We start from the raw sequence: 17,770 nt of genomic DNA on the forward strand, positions 1-17,770 counted from the left end.
GTCCCGGAATGCCACAGTGTATTCAGTAAGGATTATTGCTCTTGCTTCACAACTTTGATTCGGTCTCGGGGTTTTCAGTCGGCTAGGCGGTCTTCGAAATGGTGACGCAGAGCCATCATGAATCTGTCAAACTTTCTCAACTTGGCGGCGTCCGCATTGTGCAGGTTGACCATCCATCTGGCTGCAGCTCCCTCTAATGTGAGTGTGACGACTCGTACTTAAGCACCTTGGGTTTGAAATGCGCACCGTATTCTTGCATGTAGGTGAGTACATGCGCCATGAAGAACATCAGCTGCTGTGGGTTACCATCAAATTTCACCCCTAAGGGTGGTGTCTGTTTCTCCAACTGTAGGCCCCTGGGCTGACCCGGTATATTCATGGTGGCTCAGGTTGCTGGGTGGGGATTTGTTGTGACAGCAGTTATTGCAGCGGTGTCAGCTGGATCCCCTGCGGTGGGGTCTAGGGTAGTCACCCCTTTGTGGCTTCTGCTCCTCTGGGTGGCAGTTCCAGTTCCCCCTGCAGGCTGATGTTTTCTAGCACCTCTATAACCATCTGGTTGATGTGGTGCTCAGCCGGTCTTCTCTCCTGGTTTCTTCAAAGGTTTTCTCTTGATCAGAAAGGGCTTCCAGCTCCCTCCAGTCCTAATGTGGATTCAGCCAATCCACAGGTGTGAAGATGTTTTTATAATGGCCGTCCTGAGAAGCAGATAAGGAGCCTTTCCCAAGATCTTCTTCCACTTTCAACAACCTGAAACAATCCACATGGCCCTCCCTCCTTACTACGTTCCAAAGAAAGTGAGAATACTGCAGGGCGCTTAGGTGCCAGGAAAAAGGTTATAAAATACAGCTTATCCCCCATGATCCCCCCTTCCTTCATTTGAAAGGCAGTATCCCGTTAGGAATCTGACACATCCGTTGTACTTCCGAGCAGCAGAAAGAAAATGCTCTGCCATTGGATGCTGGTGGGTGAGAAGGCTGTGTAAAGGTTCAGGATAGGGCTCAAGGGGGGGGGAGCTGGACTTTACTGCCACTGCAGCACATCCTGGGAGTCTCATCCTGCTACTTCAGGGCACGGCACCAGGCACAGGATAACCAAGGTCTGAGATCAATGACCTTTTCCCTGGAGTAATCAATATTTAAAACCAGACAAATATTTATTAGTACAAGGCATTGATCTGATTTGTGATATCTTTTCATTGTATTTAGCTGTAGCTGCCTGATTAACGTAGGGGTTGTTTTTTTCCTGCCTCCCTATTGACTTTGGGATGACTTTGACAATACTTTTTTGCAGCTTCCCTTACCTGTGTTCTCTTAATTGCATCTGTAAATCTTTTCCTACATTTTCCACTCTCTTCCCTTAACTGGTGTTACAGTAAAAGGAACAGATTCGTCTGAACTGAGAAAGACAGTGTCAGAAGTGAGTTGATGCTGGGACACTATGCAGGAGATGGAAGATGTAGACATTTTGGTGAAATACTGACGTTTAGTACTGCAAGGAGTTCCAGACTGCTCCTGAGTGAAGGAATGGAACCTCTGCCAGTTTGAACTGAGGAAATGGAATGTGAGGCAACTGTCAGTAGGAACAGAGTTGTTTTCAGCTGGGGAGGGGGAGTAGAATGTCTAACTCCTTAGCATCAGAGTGTGTTAATATAATACTGTATAAGAAATACTAATGATTAGATGGTCATTTTGAAAAATCCTTTCTTAGCGAGCAACTAGAAACCAAGAAGAACATACAGCTTCAGGTTGGTACACGGATGATGGTATTTTGGACTTTTTAAAACGGGAGGGCAAGGTCCATTTTCCCAATGTGCTTCGAAAGGATAAATCAGTGCCTCCATCAATCATTTTTAATACAAAACTGTTCAGTAAGTTTAATGGCAAGGGCATTCCGCACACATGTTCCCACATATTGAAGTAAAGATAAAAATGATTTTAAAAAAGCTTCCCTGGTGTAGGATACAGGGAAAAGAAAATGTGAACATTCAGATTAACATTTGAAAAAAGATCTTGACTTTGACTATGTCTCAACAGCAGTAACTGTGCGAGGGATCTAGGAATTTTAGTGGACAACCTCTGTAAGTATCTGCTACCAGTGTGCTGCAGCTGCAGAAAAAGCCAACGCAGTCCTAGTCTACATCAGCAGAGAGATAGTATCAAGATTCCAAGAAGTATTAGTGCTGTGTACATTATACTGTATTGGTAAGACTACACCAGTTTAGGCATCCAGTGTTCATCACCATGAGAAAAATCAAATGTTGAAACTCTAGAAAGAGAGCAGAGAAGAGCAACAACGATGTTAAGGGAAACATACAATGAATAATTGCATGATATGTCCAGTCTAACACAGAGAAGGAGCAAGGATGACCTGACAGCTTCCATGGCTTCCCTCCTGAAGTTGTAGATGGTCCATCTGGAGCTTTTTAAAGAGGAGATTCAACAGCCATTTGTCAGGAATGTTGGTCTCTCCCACCTCTTTTTATGTGATTCTGTACGACCTTCATAAACCTTTAGGGCTCAGCATACAGCTAATCTTCACAAGCTAAGTATTAGCATCACATTCCACTATTTCACCTGCATCAGTTTCAAAGGTAGGTTTCTAGAAGTCGAAAACAACTTGATAGCATTTAACCAATGAAAACATCTTGAAAAAGCCTTAGGTAAGGATGAGACTTTGAATAACTTTGTCACTTTGAATTACACTGATCAGCATACATTAAAATGAAATTTCATTGCATACAGCTCTCAAAGGGTCACCACCTCCAATATACACTGCATAAACATGACTAAATAAATAAATAAATACAAAATTATGCATGTACCGACATATAAAAGTGTTATTTTGCCTCTTATGAGGAGATGGCGGTCAGAGAGGCAGCATCTAAATTCTAAAACCCTCAGTACAGTAGAGGCATATGTGGTTGAGCTTTAAGGGTTTAAAACCATCAAGTACTAAATTGCTAGAACGGACCGGAGGCAAAGAGAAGCCCAGCAACTTCCTCTTCCGGATCACTCAATGGGCGGAAGGTGGTATGCAGAGTGGATCCTGTGCTCTTCCCAGGATCGAAGCTGCAGCTGGGAGGTGAGTTGAGAGCAGGTCAGAGGAGAGTCCGGGAACAAGTAAGGCTGCTTGATTTCCTCCTTGATGTGGAAGCAGAGAAACAACCAGGCTGAAGGATGTCAGCTGCTGCAGGTTCCTTCCTCCCCAAATTTAAGCGCACTAATGCTGCCCGCTGTTAAAGTGGTCGCTGCAATTTTCCTTCTGGTGGGAAGATTTAAAAAGTCTCTTTGAAGTTTAAGGTTGATTCTTTGGGAATGGCTTCCCTCCAGAGATTATGGGTGCTCCATCACTGGGGTTTTTTAAGAAGAGATTGTACATTTATTTCTCCGGAGTGCTATCAGGTCTCCTACCTGAGCAGAGGATTGGACTAGAAGACCACCAAGGTCCCTTTTCATTTTCTTATTCTCTGTGTACCTGCTGGATTTGTTTTTTTACTTCCATGTCCAGCCAACAAGCACATTATTTCCTATTGGTGCCCCATTCCATGAATCAACCAGGTTAAACTGAAAAAAATAATGATTAAACAAGGCAGAGTTCAACTAATTGTTCTAAGAAAAACGTGATAAATGCATTTTATGCCCCCCTTTTCCTGTTTTTTAAATATTATGTTTAGCAACAATTAAAAAAAAACTTTTATAACATCATTTCTCTCTTTCCCTCCCTCTTCCCCCTCCCCCTCTCTTTCTCTCCCCCCTCTCTTGCTCTTTCCCTGCCCCACTCTCTCTTTCTCTCCCAGCTCAATAGAGTGGAATGGCATGAAATGGGCACCTAATTTCTGCTTGGGGAGCACAGATTAGAGATTCTGTCCATGTAGACTAGTAATTTATTTACAAAGAGGACAGTATCCAAATTTGAAAAGAGTACTGCGAAAGACAGCTGCAAAACAAGTATTGCACTGAACTAAGCTTATTTTGAAATAAAATAAACACAATCTCAAGCGCACTAACCCTGAATGCATTATTGATATTTTTGGTTTATAGTTATACGGTTCTATATAGGGCCGCTACCTTTTTCCTCTGTACTCCCTCTCAGACTCCCCACTCACAGCAACATCTCCCACCAGCCTCTGAGAAGTTAAAATGCAACGGAGGCAGTTTCACTCTATCTTTGTATTCCCTCTCTCAGTTCTCTATGCATTAAACCTAAAAGAAAACTGTTTTTATCTTTATATAACTTTAATAGTCTTCTGTATTAAGATGTGTACCCTACTCCGCTATTTCTTTGCTTTGTCACGTGCAACATAAATTATCAAAAGCTCTTCTTTATATATCCAAAGTTCATTGCCTTTATATCATTCCCTAACCAAATGATACCAGAAATAACCGTGCCATCAAAATCTTAATTCATGGCCCTCTAGCTCAAGTAACCTCTTAATTTGGAGAGACACCCACTCTTTTTACCAGACAAAACAACAAGCATCAAAATACAATTTGAACCTCCTCTTTCCTTAGCATCTTGCAATAATTTATATTTAATTCTTGGTTTTCCCCCTTGCAATATAAACTTAGAGATCTCCATCTGCCATTGTTTAAATGGAGTATCACTTACAAGTATTGGTAAAGTCTGAAACAGAAAATGTATCTTTGGTAATTAGGGTATTGAAGGCTAAAACATACAAAGAATGGTTACTGGAATTGGGTATGTCTAGTCTAATGAGAAGGACCAGCGGAGACATGATAGCAGTGTTCCAATAGAAGGAACAATGGATGGAAACTGAGGAGAGAAGCATCCTAGAACCAAAGAGAAAATTCATAATGATTAGAGCAGGGCTATCAAACCCGTGGCCCACAGGCTAGATGCGTCATATGCTGGCCAAGCCCACGCCAGGTTTGGCGAAAGGGAAATAAATCTCTATACATCACATGACGATGCAAGTTTGACACCCCTGGATTAGAGGAATCAACAAAAGGAAGTTGTGTGTGTGTTCAATCACTGGAGGTTTTCAAAAAGAGAATCGACAGCCACTTGTCTGAAATGATATAGGGCTGTGATGGCAAACCTATGGCACGTGTGTCACAAGTGGCACGCGGAGCCATTTCTGAGGGCACACAAGGCATTGCTCTGTCAGGTCCAGCACACATGCATGCAATGGCCAGCTGATTTTTGGCTGTTTTGAAGCTTCCTGAAGCCTCTGGAGGGCAAAAAACACCTCAATAGGCAAGCCGGAAGTCTGTTCCCGAACTTCTGGTTTGCGTATTGGGCTGTTTTTTGCCTTTCTCAGGCTCTTAGAAAGACTCTTGACTGGGGAGGGCGAAAAATGGACCTACTGGGCCCACCGGAAGTTGGAAAGCAAGTCCTTTCCAGCTCCGGAGGGCCTCTGGGGTGCAGGAGAGGCTGTTTTCACCTTCCCCAGGCTCCATGAAAGCCTCTGGAGTCTGGGGAGGGCGAAAAACAGACCTACTGGGCCCATTGGAAGTCGGAAGTCAGGCCTCCAGGGGGGGAGCTTGGGAGGCCATTTTGCCGTCCCTAGTCTCCAAGAAAGACATGTGCGCATGCACCGGGGGGGGGGGGATGTGCATGCGCAGAGGGTATGGCATGGGGGCATTAAATTAAGGTGGTGGGCACACGAATAGCATGCGCAAGTGTGCTTTGGGCACCCGGGGGGAAAAGGAATCGCCATCACTGATACAGGGTCTCCTGCTTGAGCAACGGGTTGGACCAAAAGACCCTCAAGGTCCCTTCCAGCTCTCTTATTCTATATTCTATTCATCTTAATTACAGAGATTCTACCCAATAATTGCCATTCTAAGAATCTGTGATTGATTCAAGTCAAAAAGAGAATTTCATGATTAAATGGCTACGTGAACTTTGTAATCTTCAGTGTGTCAAGTGAATCATAACTAATATAAGGGCTATTCTAGCATTGTGGCATGTTTGCTTTTTACCTGTAATGTAAACTTTTTTCCCCCTTTTTTGACATCATATGCAACCATTCATAAATAATTAAAGTTACACTTTTACTTGAATCTTACAGGCAAAGAGGATGCCGATAAGAGCAGTCTGGAAAACTGAGAGTAACAAGCAACTTTGAAAAGGAAAACAAATCAAGCCAGAAATCAAAATATTTTCCATTTCCTACAGAAACCACACAATTCTTCTACTTCCCTAGCAGGTGAGAGACAAAGAAGATGCATTTCATGAAAAGTCAAAGATGCATTTCATGAAAAGTCAAGAGAGGTTATTTTTCCATTCCGAAAAAGAGGGCAATGTCTGGATGTCAGTGGGGAGGAAAAGGTCAATTGAACAGCCACATAGGGCAGACAGTGAAGCAGACCTCACTCTGTGAGGAAGGGAACAGTAGCTGCAATCAAAGCACAACTAAACAAGGTATCACACATGGTGGAAAAGCTCCATCGATATGCATATTGTGGGGAAAAATACAGACTCCAAATCATGGCTGATTATGCAGAAAATGATTCACATTGCAAAATACAAACACTCTGAATGTGGCAAAAGCTTTCATCAAAACAGCTCCCTTGTGCTTGATGGAAGTACTCATACAGGAATGCAGCTTTAACATACACGTCAACTTGGTGAAACACCAGATAATTTATATTGGGCAGAAATCACGTGTCTAAATTGTGGGGAAAGTTTCAGTCAGAATTCCCACCTGGTGAACCACCGGAGTACTCACATAGTAAAGAAATCAGATTGTGACAAAAGTCTAATTAGAAAATTTTACCTCACAAGACACCAAACCCTCTTAATGTCCCGATTGTGAGAAATGTTTCAGTTGAAATTATGACCTGGTGATACACCAAAGGATGCACACAGGAGAGAAACCTTATGAGTGTCCAGATTGTGGTAAACATTTCAGTCAAAAATCCCACTTAGGGAATCATCTGAGGACTCACACAGGACGGAAATCATTTGAATGTCCTGATTGTGGAAAAAGTTTCAATAGAAAATTCCACCTCACGAGACACCTAAGGTCACACACAGGAGACAAACCTTTCGAATGTCCTGACTGTGGGAAAAGTTTCAGATGCAACTCCAGCCTAGTGACTCACCAGAGGATTCACACAGGAGAAAAACCCTTTGAATGCCCTGATTGTGGGAAAAGTTTCAGTCAGAATTATGACCTCCTAATACACCAGAGGACTCACACAGGAGAGAAACTGCACCAGTGCCCAGATTGTAGGAAATGTTTCATTCATCAGTCCCACCTAGTGAGTCACCAGAGGACACACACAGGAGAGAAACCGTATGAGTGTCTGGTTTGTGGAAAAAGCTTCAGACAGAATTCCCACCTGGTGAATCACCAGAAGACTCACACAGGAGAGAAACTGCATGAGTGCCCAGATTGCGGAAAAAGTTTCAGTCACAAATCTCATCTAGTGAATCACCAGAGGACTCATACAGGAGAGAAACCCTTTGAATGTCCTGATTGTGGCAAAAGTTTCACTCAGAATTCCAGCCTAGTGAACCACCAGAGGATTCACACAGGAGAGAAACCCTATGAGTGTCCTGATTGTGGGAAATGTTTCAGTCACAGTTCCAGCCTGGTCATACACCAGAGGTCTCACACAGGAGAGAAATCCTTTGAATGTCCTATTTGTGGAAAAAGTCTCAGTCGGTACGGCAGCCTGGTGAACCACCAAAGGACTCACACAGGAGAGAAACCCTTTGAATGTCCTGATTGTGGGAAAAGCTTCAGTCACAATTCCAGCCTGGGGAAACACCAAAGGATTCACAAAGGAGAGAAACCGTATCAGTGCCCTGATTGTGGGAAACGTTTCAGTCACAGTTCCAGCCTGGTCATACACCAGAGGTCTCACACAGGAGAGAAATCCTTTGAATGTTCTATTTGTGGAAAAAGTCTCAGTCGGTACGGCAGCCTGGTGAACCACCAAAGGACTCACACAGGAGAGAAACCCTTTGAATGTCCTGATTGTGGGAAAAGTTTCAGTCACAATTCCAGCCTGGTGATACACCAGACGACTCACAGAGGAGAGAAGCCCTTTGAATGTCCTGATTGTGCAAAAAGTTTCAGCCACAATTCCAGGCTGCTGAAACACCAGAGGACTCACAAAGAAGACAAACCCTTTGACTGTCCTGATTGTGGCAAACGTTTCAGTCGGAATTCAAGCCTGGCAACACACAAAATGACTCACACAGGAGAGAAACCCTTTGAATGTTCTGATTGTGGCAAACGTTTCACTTGGAATTCCCATTTGGTTAAACATCAGAGGACTCACACAGGAGAGAAACCCTTTGAATGTTCTGATTGTGGCAAATGTTTCACTCAGATTTCCAACCTGGTGAAACACCAGAGGACTCACACAGGAGAGAAACCCTTTGAATGTTCTGATTGTGGAAAAGGTTTCAGTCAGAATTCAAGCCTGGTGAAACACCAGAGGACTCACACAGGAGAGAAACCCTTTGAATGTCCTGATTGTGGAAAAGGTTTCAGTCAGAATTCAAGCCTGGTGATTCATCAGAGGACTCACACAGGAGAGAAACCCTTTGAATGTTCTGATTGTGGCAAACGTTTCAGTTGGAATTACTGTTTGGTTAAACACCAAAGGACTCACACAGGAGAGAAACCCTTTGAATGTCCTGATTGTGGGAAATGTTTCAGTCAAAAGTCCAGCTTGGTAGTACACCAGATGATTCACACAGGAGAGAAACCCTTTGAATGTCCTGATTGTGGGAAACGTTTCATTAAAAATTTCCACCTCGTGAGACACCAGACAACTCACACAGGAGAGAAACTTTTCAAATGTCCTCTCTGTGACCAATGCTTCAGGCATAAATCGTCTCTTATTGCCCACAGGGAAATCCACTTGAGTCAAAAGTTGATGAGTTTAGAGAAGGCTTGAATTTCATTTATGAATTCTCATTAGGAGTGTAGCTCAGGAATGTACTATTTAAATTCTCGCCTGATGCTTTTTAGTGAAATACTTGTAGGTGGGTTGAAAAATCTTAGTCTGATAAAGTCTAACTACCTGTTTCTGATGATCAGCAGCAATTTCTGGATATTTCCTTTGCAGAAGTTGTGGAATTCCTCGAAAAAGGTTTTTGGGTGATGCTTTTTGTATATTGATCATTGAGTTCCATCTTCTACTTTGGTGTCCTCCAGAATTTGAGCTCCATAATACCCGTCACCATAGAAGTATTTCTCGAGATACAACTGTAATGTGCCATGGTGGTGTAATGTTTAGAGTGCAGTACTGCAAACTACTTCTGGTGACTACCAGCTGCTTGCAATTTGGCAATTCGAATCTCACCATGCTCAAGATTGACTCAGCCTTCCATCCTTCTGAGGTGGTAAAATGAGGACCCAAATTGTTGGGGGCAAGATGCTGACTCTGTAAACCACTTAGAGATGGCTGTAAAGCAGTATATAAGTCTTAAGTGCTTATGCTATTGCTAATGGGGCTTGCCAATTACAGTTGCATGTTACAATGGTTGTTAAGTGAGATAACCTTGCTTAACTACTCCCGTTTCCTGCTCTTCTAATGAAGCAGTTAAATAAATCTGCACATCGTTAAGTAGAACAGTAACTATCTCAGGGCTGGGGGACTCAGGGCTCACTTGGAGGCCTAGCCTCCCCTACCCCAACTTTTGGGTCTGTGCCTAGGATTCACCCCTGGGCCATGTGGTGGACTAGTGTACGAAACTGCCCTTTTAGTATACCTGCCTCTGTGTCAAAATGGTGGCTGCTTCTGGGTCACTGTAGCGTGAGAGTGGGACAAACTATTCTGTTTTGCTGACTTCACATTTTGTAAACTGTGTTAGAAATTGTGGTGGCTGCCTCCCACAGAACTCTTAAAGGGCAGGCCATGTATCTCTGTGGCACATGATAATTGGAAAAGTATCACTTGTAAGAGTATTGTGCTGAAGCTGCCAAAAATATCCAATGCAATCCTAGGCTGCATCAACAGAAATAGTATCAATACAACAAGAAATGATACAATCACTTTACACTGCTGCTGTACAAATCAACCAACGCCATGATGCTATGATTCTATTAATTTAGAGGCAGTTTAGAAAATAGGTACAGAGCAGCATCATGAATTTGCTTCTGGTAAAGGGACTTTTATTTTTTAGAAAAACTATTCTATTCAGAAAATTAATATAAAGTACAAAGAAGATTTTTTTTCAAAAACAAAACAAGGATAGACAAAACATTTAAAAAGAAAAATGTGCATTAAAAAGACAAAAGCAGATTTACCTATATTATTCCCCCCCTCCAATAAAATACTCATAAATATATTGGAGCAATATTAGTGGGGGAAGAAATATATCTGTTTGATTCTTATTAATAAAACTTTTTCTTAATATTTCAGTTCAGAACAATAAGACAACAATTGTGTCTTATTCCCCCAAATCATAAAACCTCTTGATTGATCCATTTTCCAAATTGTTTTCCAGTTAGATATAATAGGTCCATTTCTCAATCTTCTTAAGAAAGTCCAATTCATCACACATTGAGTCTGTTAGCTCCAAACCTGTAGGAGCCACATCCGCTTCGGCCTTCTCCAAACAAACCTGCAGTTTCCAAACCATGGTGAGGGGGCTTTTAAGAAGTGGCTGTGGGAGCTTCTTGGGAAGAGTTTAGGCTCATAAAGGGATTCATTTGGGACAGATCCATCCATTTGTGCACGCTCATAATCCTAAATGCTTCCATCAGTCCCAGAGGAAGGGGATCTCCCAGAGGAGAAATATATTTTTTCTCACCACGATCCATTACATCATTGTGGGTAATCCACCAGCTGGATACGACAATGATTATTTCCTCCCCATGATGCTTCCAGCAAATAGCATCCACTGCAAATGGCTTTTTTTCTTTGAATTTTTTAAATTTTTCATTAAAAATCCAAAGGTATACCATTACATCTTAACAAACACTTATGTATTATTCAATATTATATCAATTCCTCTTACCATCTACCCACAACTCTCATTTGCTCTTTTGCTTTCCATACATCATATTACACCTATTCCGCAGCAGCATTACCTCCTCTCCCTCTCTCCTCCCTACCCTCTACCATCCCTCCTTTTTCCTACTTCCCCTTCCTCTCTCTTGTTTCTGCTCCTCCTCTCTCCTCTTTTCTTCACCTCTGCCGCCCTCTCTCCTTTCCTCTTCTTTCCTCTCTTCCCTTCCACTCTCCCCACTTGGCTTACATGGTGTATTTCAGGATGGTTTTTTTCTGGGTGTAATAGACATAGTCCTTTGATAGGGAATTGTGCAGCAAGTTTCCAAATGAAGTCTGTGACATTGGGACAAAATTGGTAGTTTTATATGTAAATATATTTAACATATATATTTACAGCAAACAAGATGGGCAGGAACACAGGAACATCCTGAGGTAATTCCAAATAGCATACAGAGCACACAGAAGAAAAAAAGCGGGAAAACTGGGAAACTCCCCCTTTACACCCACAGCAACCAATCATAGCGTAGATTGCCTCATGCAGAAGCCATCAATCAACTCAACTGCTGTTCCTGCCCATTGTCCAATTTAACTGTTTCAGCTACCAAATTTAATATCCTAAGACCCCTCTAATTTATAGCTGGACAGCATTTAAACCAAATAGTTTCACAAGACCTTTGTGCTTTTGTATACTTAATGGTTTTGTCATGAGGTCTGCTAAATTATTTTCTGGTGGACAATAAATTATGTCTATTATTTTCCTGCTTCTCTGACAATACATGCCCTCCTTGTAACTTCTTTCTTTCTCCTCCTATGAACTATCGCAGGAACTGGATATGTCTAGTCTAACACAGAGCAGGAGTAGGGATGCCATCATAGCAGTCTTTCAATATCTGAGGGGCTGACACAGAAAAAAGGCGGTGGATCCATTGTCCAATGTGCCTGAGAGCAGGACAAGAAATAACAGGGGGAGACTTATCAAAAAGGTATCCAACCTAGAATCCAGGAGACATTTCCTTTCAGTGAGAACAATCAATCCGTGGAAATGCTTTGCCTCCAGTAATTGTGGCTGCTCCGTCAATGAGGTTTTTTAATAGGAGACTGGAGAGCCATTTGTCCAGAACGGTAGAGGGTCTCCTGCTTAGAGAATAGGTCTCTTCCAGCTCTTATGTAATTCTGTAAAAACTTCATGAACGTTCAAGGCTCAGCCTGTAGCTAATCTTCACAAATTAAGTAGTGTCAGCTTTCACTATATCACATTTCCCTATTTCGCATCTGTTGCAAAGGTCGGTTGGTAGGAGTGGAAAATGACTTGATGGCATGTAATCCGTGCAAACGTCTTGCAAACGCCTTAATAGGCAGAGACGGGAAGAGACTGTTTTACCCCCTCCTATCGGGAGATGGCGGTCAGATGGGCAACATTGACGCCAAGAAAACCGTGAAGGTATCTGGGGTTGAGCTTTAAGGAGTTAAAACCATCAAGTGCTGCATTGCTAGAATGGAGGGGAGAGAAGTGCAGGATCTACTGAATCGCTGACGGGTGGAAGAGAAGCCGAGTAGCTTCTGGGCTCCTACAAGAGTCGAAGCAGCAGCAGCTGGTGGGTGAGTTGAGGACAGGTTGGAGGAGAGGCTCGGAGCAAGAAAGGCTGCTTGATTTCCTCCACAGCGTGGAAGCAGAGAAGCAACTGGAAGCTAGACAAAGGCAGTTGGATGTGACCTTGGCGATCATGCAGTCCAAACCCCTGCTCAAGCACGAGAACTTAGATCATTTCAGACAAATGGTTCTCCATTATCTTCTTCCAAGCCTCCAGGGAGGAGCTTCCACAACTTGGGAAGGGAAGCCGTTCCACTGGTCGCTGTCAGGAGATTTCTTATTTCTAGGATGCTTCTGCCAACCGGTGCACATTTATGCTGGTTTCAGCGTCCCACACTCGGGATCCCCAGTTGCAACCTTCCCAGCTAGATTCTGTCAAGCAAAATCAGTGGGGATTCCAGCAGGAAGTTGCAAGCCATAGTCAGGTGAACTTGCCTTTAACAACCCACAGTGATTCGCTTAACAACTGTAGAGGAATAGATGTAAGTTGGCATTGTCCTGTGATATCATGCTTCCTGATCAGGCTGCTTAGTGACACAGATGCCAGTCCCAAATGCAGTCAGTACGTGAGGACTGCTTCAATAGTAATGTCACCAGTGTGGTTGTGGACAGTGTTTTCTGCCCTTACTTGGAACTTCCATGGCAAAACTGATGCTTCAAATCTTGCAGAGTCTTTAGGCATCATTTTATCAATTAAAGCCCCCACATCTCTAAAATTAGCACAGAAGGTTTGACTGCAACTATTTTGGGTTTTGGGACAGCTTTCTGGCTGAGAACACATGGATTTTCCACATATACACATATTTATAAGTGTGTGTATTTGTACTTCTCTCTGTAGGCCTCTACAATTGTATAATCCATCCCCAGAATTTCTAGATATATTTCATAATAATCCTTTAGGGTGATAATAATTTGTTTTTACATAAATATTTTATTAATTCATCAAAATGTAAAATGTAAAATACAGAAGTGCAATGAAGAAATAAAAATAATGGAAAGTGGGAGGAAATAGGAAGAAAGGAAAGTGTAGGGGAAAGGGAAAAGAAAAGCATTGTCTTCTGACTCTTTGGATGCAGTAGAATAATAATATAAAACCTCAACTATTTACATTTATATGATAATATAAACTAGCCCCTTCTATAACAACAAATTTACCTAATCAACAAAACCCAAAATCAAACTTTCATTTTTTTCCTATCTCACAAATAAAAGTCCAAAAGCAGTTTTCAAATTAATCCTGTTCTTTTCTTTATTCAAAGCAGTCAATTTAGCAATCTCTGCTAACTCCATATTCTTCTATTTTTGTGCATATAGCATTCTTGATGCCATCAACACATTTAACATCAAAGTTTCATTTTTTCCCCAAGTTCTTTAGCCACTAAAAAAAAACTTTCTGCTTTTATCTTTATAGTCTCTTTATCCTACTCCAATATTTCTTTGTCACATGTCCACCATAAATGATAAAATCTCTTATTTACATTTCCAACATTCAAGGTGCCTTTATCCATTCTTGAGAATTTCTTCAATGTTAGATACTAAACTCATAAAACCATTTGGCATAGAACTTCCTGCCTGAGCAGGGGGTTGGACTAGAAGACCTCCAAGGTCCCTTTGAACTCTAATTCTGTTATATTTTTCCAGTGTTGAAACATTATATTACATCCAAAGTTCTTTGCCCATTGAATCATACAATGCTTTACATACTCATTCTGCAAGTTCAATTTCAATAGCAGTTTATAAACCTTAAATGTAATATGTTCAACAATTCATTTCCAATTTCCAATTCATTTTTCACAAAATCATATCCATAGCTTTTTTTGTCTAGTTCAAATATTTCCTTCAATTGTAAATATATGAATCAATGACAAACATCCTTCTGATTCCAAGTTGTAGATTTGAAGATAGGGTCATGATAATTGAATAATATTATTTGACCATAAGTCTACCAGTCTGGCCTTGCCACCATTTCTTTTCTTAAAAAGGTTTCTGGGGAGACACCCAAAGAGGAATGCATGTCTATCAAAGTGATGATTAAAATCAACATTTGCTTTAACCTTATCATACCATAAAGAGCTTTGTCATCAAAATCTTTATTCGTGCCTGTCAAGCTCAAGGAAGCTTTTATTTTGAAGAGTCCCTCACTCTTTTTACTAGAAAACAACAAGCATCAAAGTACAATTTCAAATCTTGTCAACTCAAACCTCTTTCCTTTGCATATTGCAATAATTCATGTTTAATTTTTTGTTTTATCCCCTTCCCACATAAACTTAGAGAGGTCCATCTGCCATAGTTTAAATTGAGTTTCCGTTATAACATTTAAAGTGTGAAAAAGAAATAACATTTTTAGTAAAACATTTATTTAAACTACAGAGGTTCTACCCAATAATTGCAGTATGAAGAATTTGTGATGGACGTAAGTCAACAAGTGTATTTCGTGATTGAATGTATATTTGAACTTGGATCTCAGTAAACTTCAGTGTGTCAAATGAATCATAATTAACATTAGAAGCTATTTCAGCATTGTGGCATGCTTGCTTTTTACATCTTCTGCAACCATTTCATAAAGAAACAATTTTAAACTTACACTTTTATTTAAATCTTACAGATGAAGAGGATACCAGTAAGAGGACTCCGGAGAACTGAGAATAACCAGCAACTTTGAAGATAAAAGCAAATTGAGCCTTCAGGAAAGCACACAATTCTTCTCTTTCCCCAGCTGGTGAGTGATAAAGGGGAGAAAATCCAGAAAAGATTTCAAACTGGAAAAAGTAGAGTACGAAGAACTGAACAATAGATTACATGAAAAGGTCAAAGGAGATTATTTTTTTCAATTTAGAAAAAGAAGGAAATATCTAGGAGTCAGGGGGGAGGAAAGAGACAATTGGATAGCCACAAAGACAGTAATGCAGGCTTTGCCCTGTGAGGAAGAAAACAGTAGCTTGAATCAAAGGTCCATGCAACATGTATTTTTGACCTCTTCAAGAACCTCAGGGGTGGAAAAGCTCCATAGGTGTGCCTGTTGTGGGAAAAGAACACATAGTAAAGCACATATTATGCATAAGAGGATCCACTCTGGAGGAAAGCCATATAAATTATCCGAATGTGGGAAAAGATTTAGTTAGATCAGCTCCCTTGTGGATCGTGAAAGGACCCACACAGGAGAGAAGCCCTATAACTGCTCTCAATGCAGTAAATGCTTTTGCAAGCATGGCAACTTGGTGATACATCAGAGGACTCACACGAGGAGACGACCCTTTGAATGTGCTGATTGTTGGAAAACTTTCAGTAAATATTCCATTGTGGTGGTACACAAGAGGATACAGACAGGACAGAAATCATATACCTGTCCTGATTGTGGGAAAACTTTCATTGCAAATTCCCAGTTGGTAATACACCAGAGGACTCACACAGGAGAGAAACCCTTTAATGTCCTGATTGTGGCAAACGTTTCAGTCAGAATTCAAGCCCGGCAACACACAAAATGACTCACACAGGAGAGAAATCCTTTGAATGTTCTGATTGTGGCAAACATTTCAGTCGGAATTCCCATTTGGTTAAACATCAGAGGACTCACACAGGAGAGAAACCCTTTGAATGCCCTGATTGTGGGAAAGGTTTCAGTCAGATTTCCAACCTGGTGAAACACCAGAGGACTCACACAGGAGAGAAACCCTTTGAATGTTCTGATTGTGGCAAATGTTTCAGTCAGATTTCCAACCTGGTGAAACACCAGAGGACTCACACAGGAGAGAAACCCTTTGAATGCCCTGATTGTGGGAAAGGTTTCAGTCAGAATTCAAACCTGGTGAATCATCAGAGGACTCACACAGGAGAGAAACCCTTTAAATGTCCTGATTGTGGCAAACATTTCAGTGGGAATTCAAGCCTGGCGACACACAAAATGATTCACACAGGAGAGAAACCCTTTGAATGTTCTGATTGTGGCAAACGTTTCAGTTGGAATTCCCATTTGGTTAAACATCAGAGGACTCACACAGGAGAGAAACACTTTGACTGTCCTGATTGTGGCAAACGTTTCAGTCGGAATTCAAGCCTGGCGACACACAAAATGACTCATACAGGAGAGAAACCCTTTGAATGTTCTAATTGTGGCAAACGTTTCCGTTGGCATTCCTATTTGGTTAAACACCAGAGAACTCACACAGGAGAGAAACCCTTTGAATGTCCTGATTGTGGGAAATGTTTCAGTCATAGGTCCAGCTTGGTAGTACACCAGAGGATTCACACAGGGGAGAAACCCTTTGAACGTCCTTATTACGGGAAAAGTTTTAATCGGAATTCTGAGCTGGTGAACCATCAGAGGACTCACACAAGAGAAAAACCCTTTGAATGTCCTGATTGTGGGAAAAGTTTCAGTCGTAATTCTAACTTGATAAGCCATCAGAGGACGCACACAGGAGAGAAACCTTTTGAATGTCTTCATTGTGACAGAAGATTCAGTGAGTATTCCAACCTGGCAAAACACCAAAGGATTCACACAGGAGAGAAACCCTTTAAATGTCCTCTTTGTGGGAAAAATTTCAGTCAGAACTCAAGCCTGGTGATTCATCAGAGGATTCACACAGGAGAGAAACCCTTTGAATGTCCTGATTGTGGGAAAAGTTTCAGTCATAATTCTAACTTGATAAGCCATCAGAGGATGCACACAGGAGAGAAACCTTTTGAATGTCTTCATTGTGACAGAAGATTCAGTGAGTATTCCAACCTGGCAACACACCAAAGGACTCACACAGGAGAGAAACCCTTTAAATGTCCTCTTTGTGGGAAAAATTTCAGTCAGAATTCAAGCCTTGTGATTCATCAGAGGATTCACACAGGAGAGAAACCCTTTGAATGTTCTTATTGTGGCAAATGTTTCACTCTGAATTCCCATTTGGTTAAACACCAGAGAACTCACACAGGAGAGAAACCCTTTGAATATCCTGATTGTGGGAAAAGTTTCAGTCAGAATTCTATCCTGGTGAAACACCAGAGGACTCACACAGGAGAGAAACCCTTTGAATGTCCTGATTGTGGGAAAGGTTTCAGTCAGAATTCCAACCTGGTGGAACACCAGAGGACTCACACGAGTGAAATGATATGAATGTCCAGATTGTGGGGAAAGTTTCAGTCAGAATTCCAACCTGGTGAGACAGTAATCTTAAACTGGGGAACGAGACACGGTTGCCCTTTATCCCCAGTTCTATTTGCATTATTGATGGAGGTTTTGCCAAAT

General features: G+C 41.5%; 2 protein-coding genes across 3 annotated transcripts in view; both read left to right on the plus strand.

Annotated features, from left to right (window-relative positions):
- The window catches only part of LOC309384227 (uncharacterized protein), a gene marked incomplete at its 3' end in the record, with an annotated part of 83,442 nt that overhangs the window by 18,868 nt on the left and 46,804 nt on the right, over window positions 1-17,770 (plus strand). The window lies entirely within an intron of this gene.
- LOC309384276 (uncharacterized protein) overlaps window positions 2,989-17,770 on the plus strand; it is a 259,594-nt gene continuing 244,812 nt past the window's right edge. The window contains exons 1-2 of one of the 2 annotated variants that reach the window (XR_014174015.1): window positions 2,989-3,081; window positions 6,035-9,447. The gene's annotated coding sequence lies outside the window, so the exon portion shown is untranslated. Of the gene's footprint in view, window positions 3,082-6,034; window positions 9,448-17,770 lie in introns of those variants that run through there. The other variant, XR_014174016.1, reaches the window with a different exon arrangement.

Source organism: Natrix helvetica (assembly GCF_964273705.1).
Source record: "Natrix helvetica genome assembly, chromosome: 1".
Classification (NCBI taxonomy): domain Eukaryota; kingdom Metazoa; phylum Chordata; class Lepidosauria; order Squamata; family Natricidae; genus Natrix; species Natrix helvetica.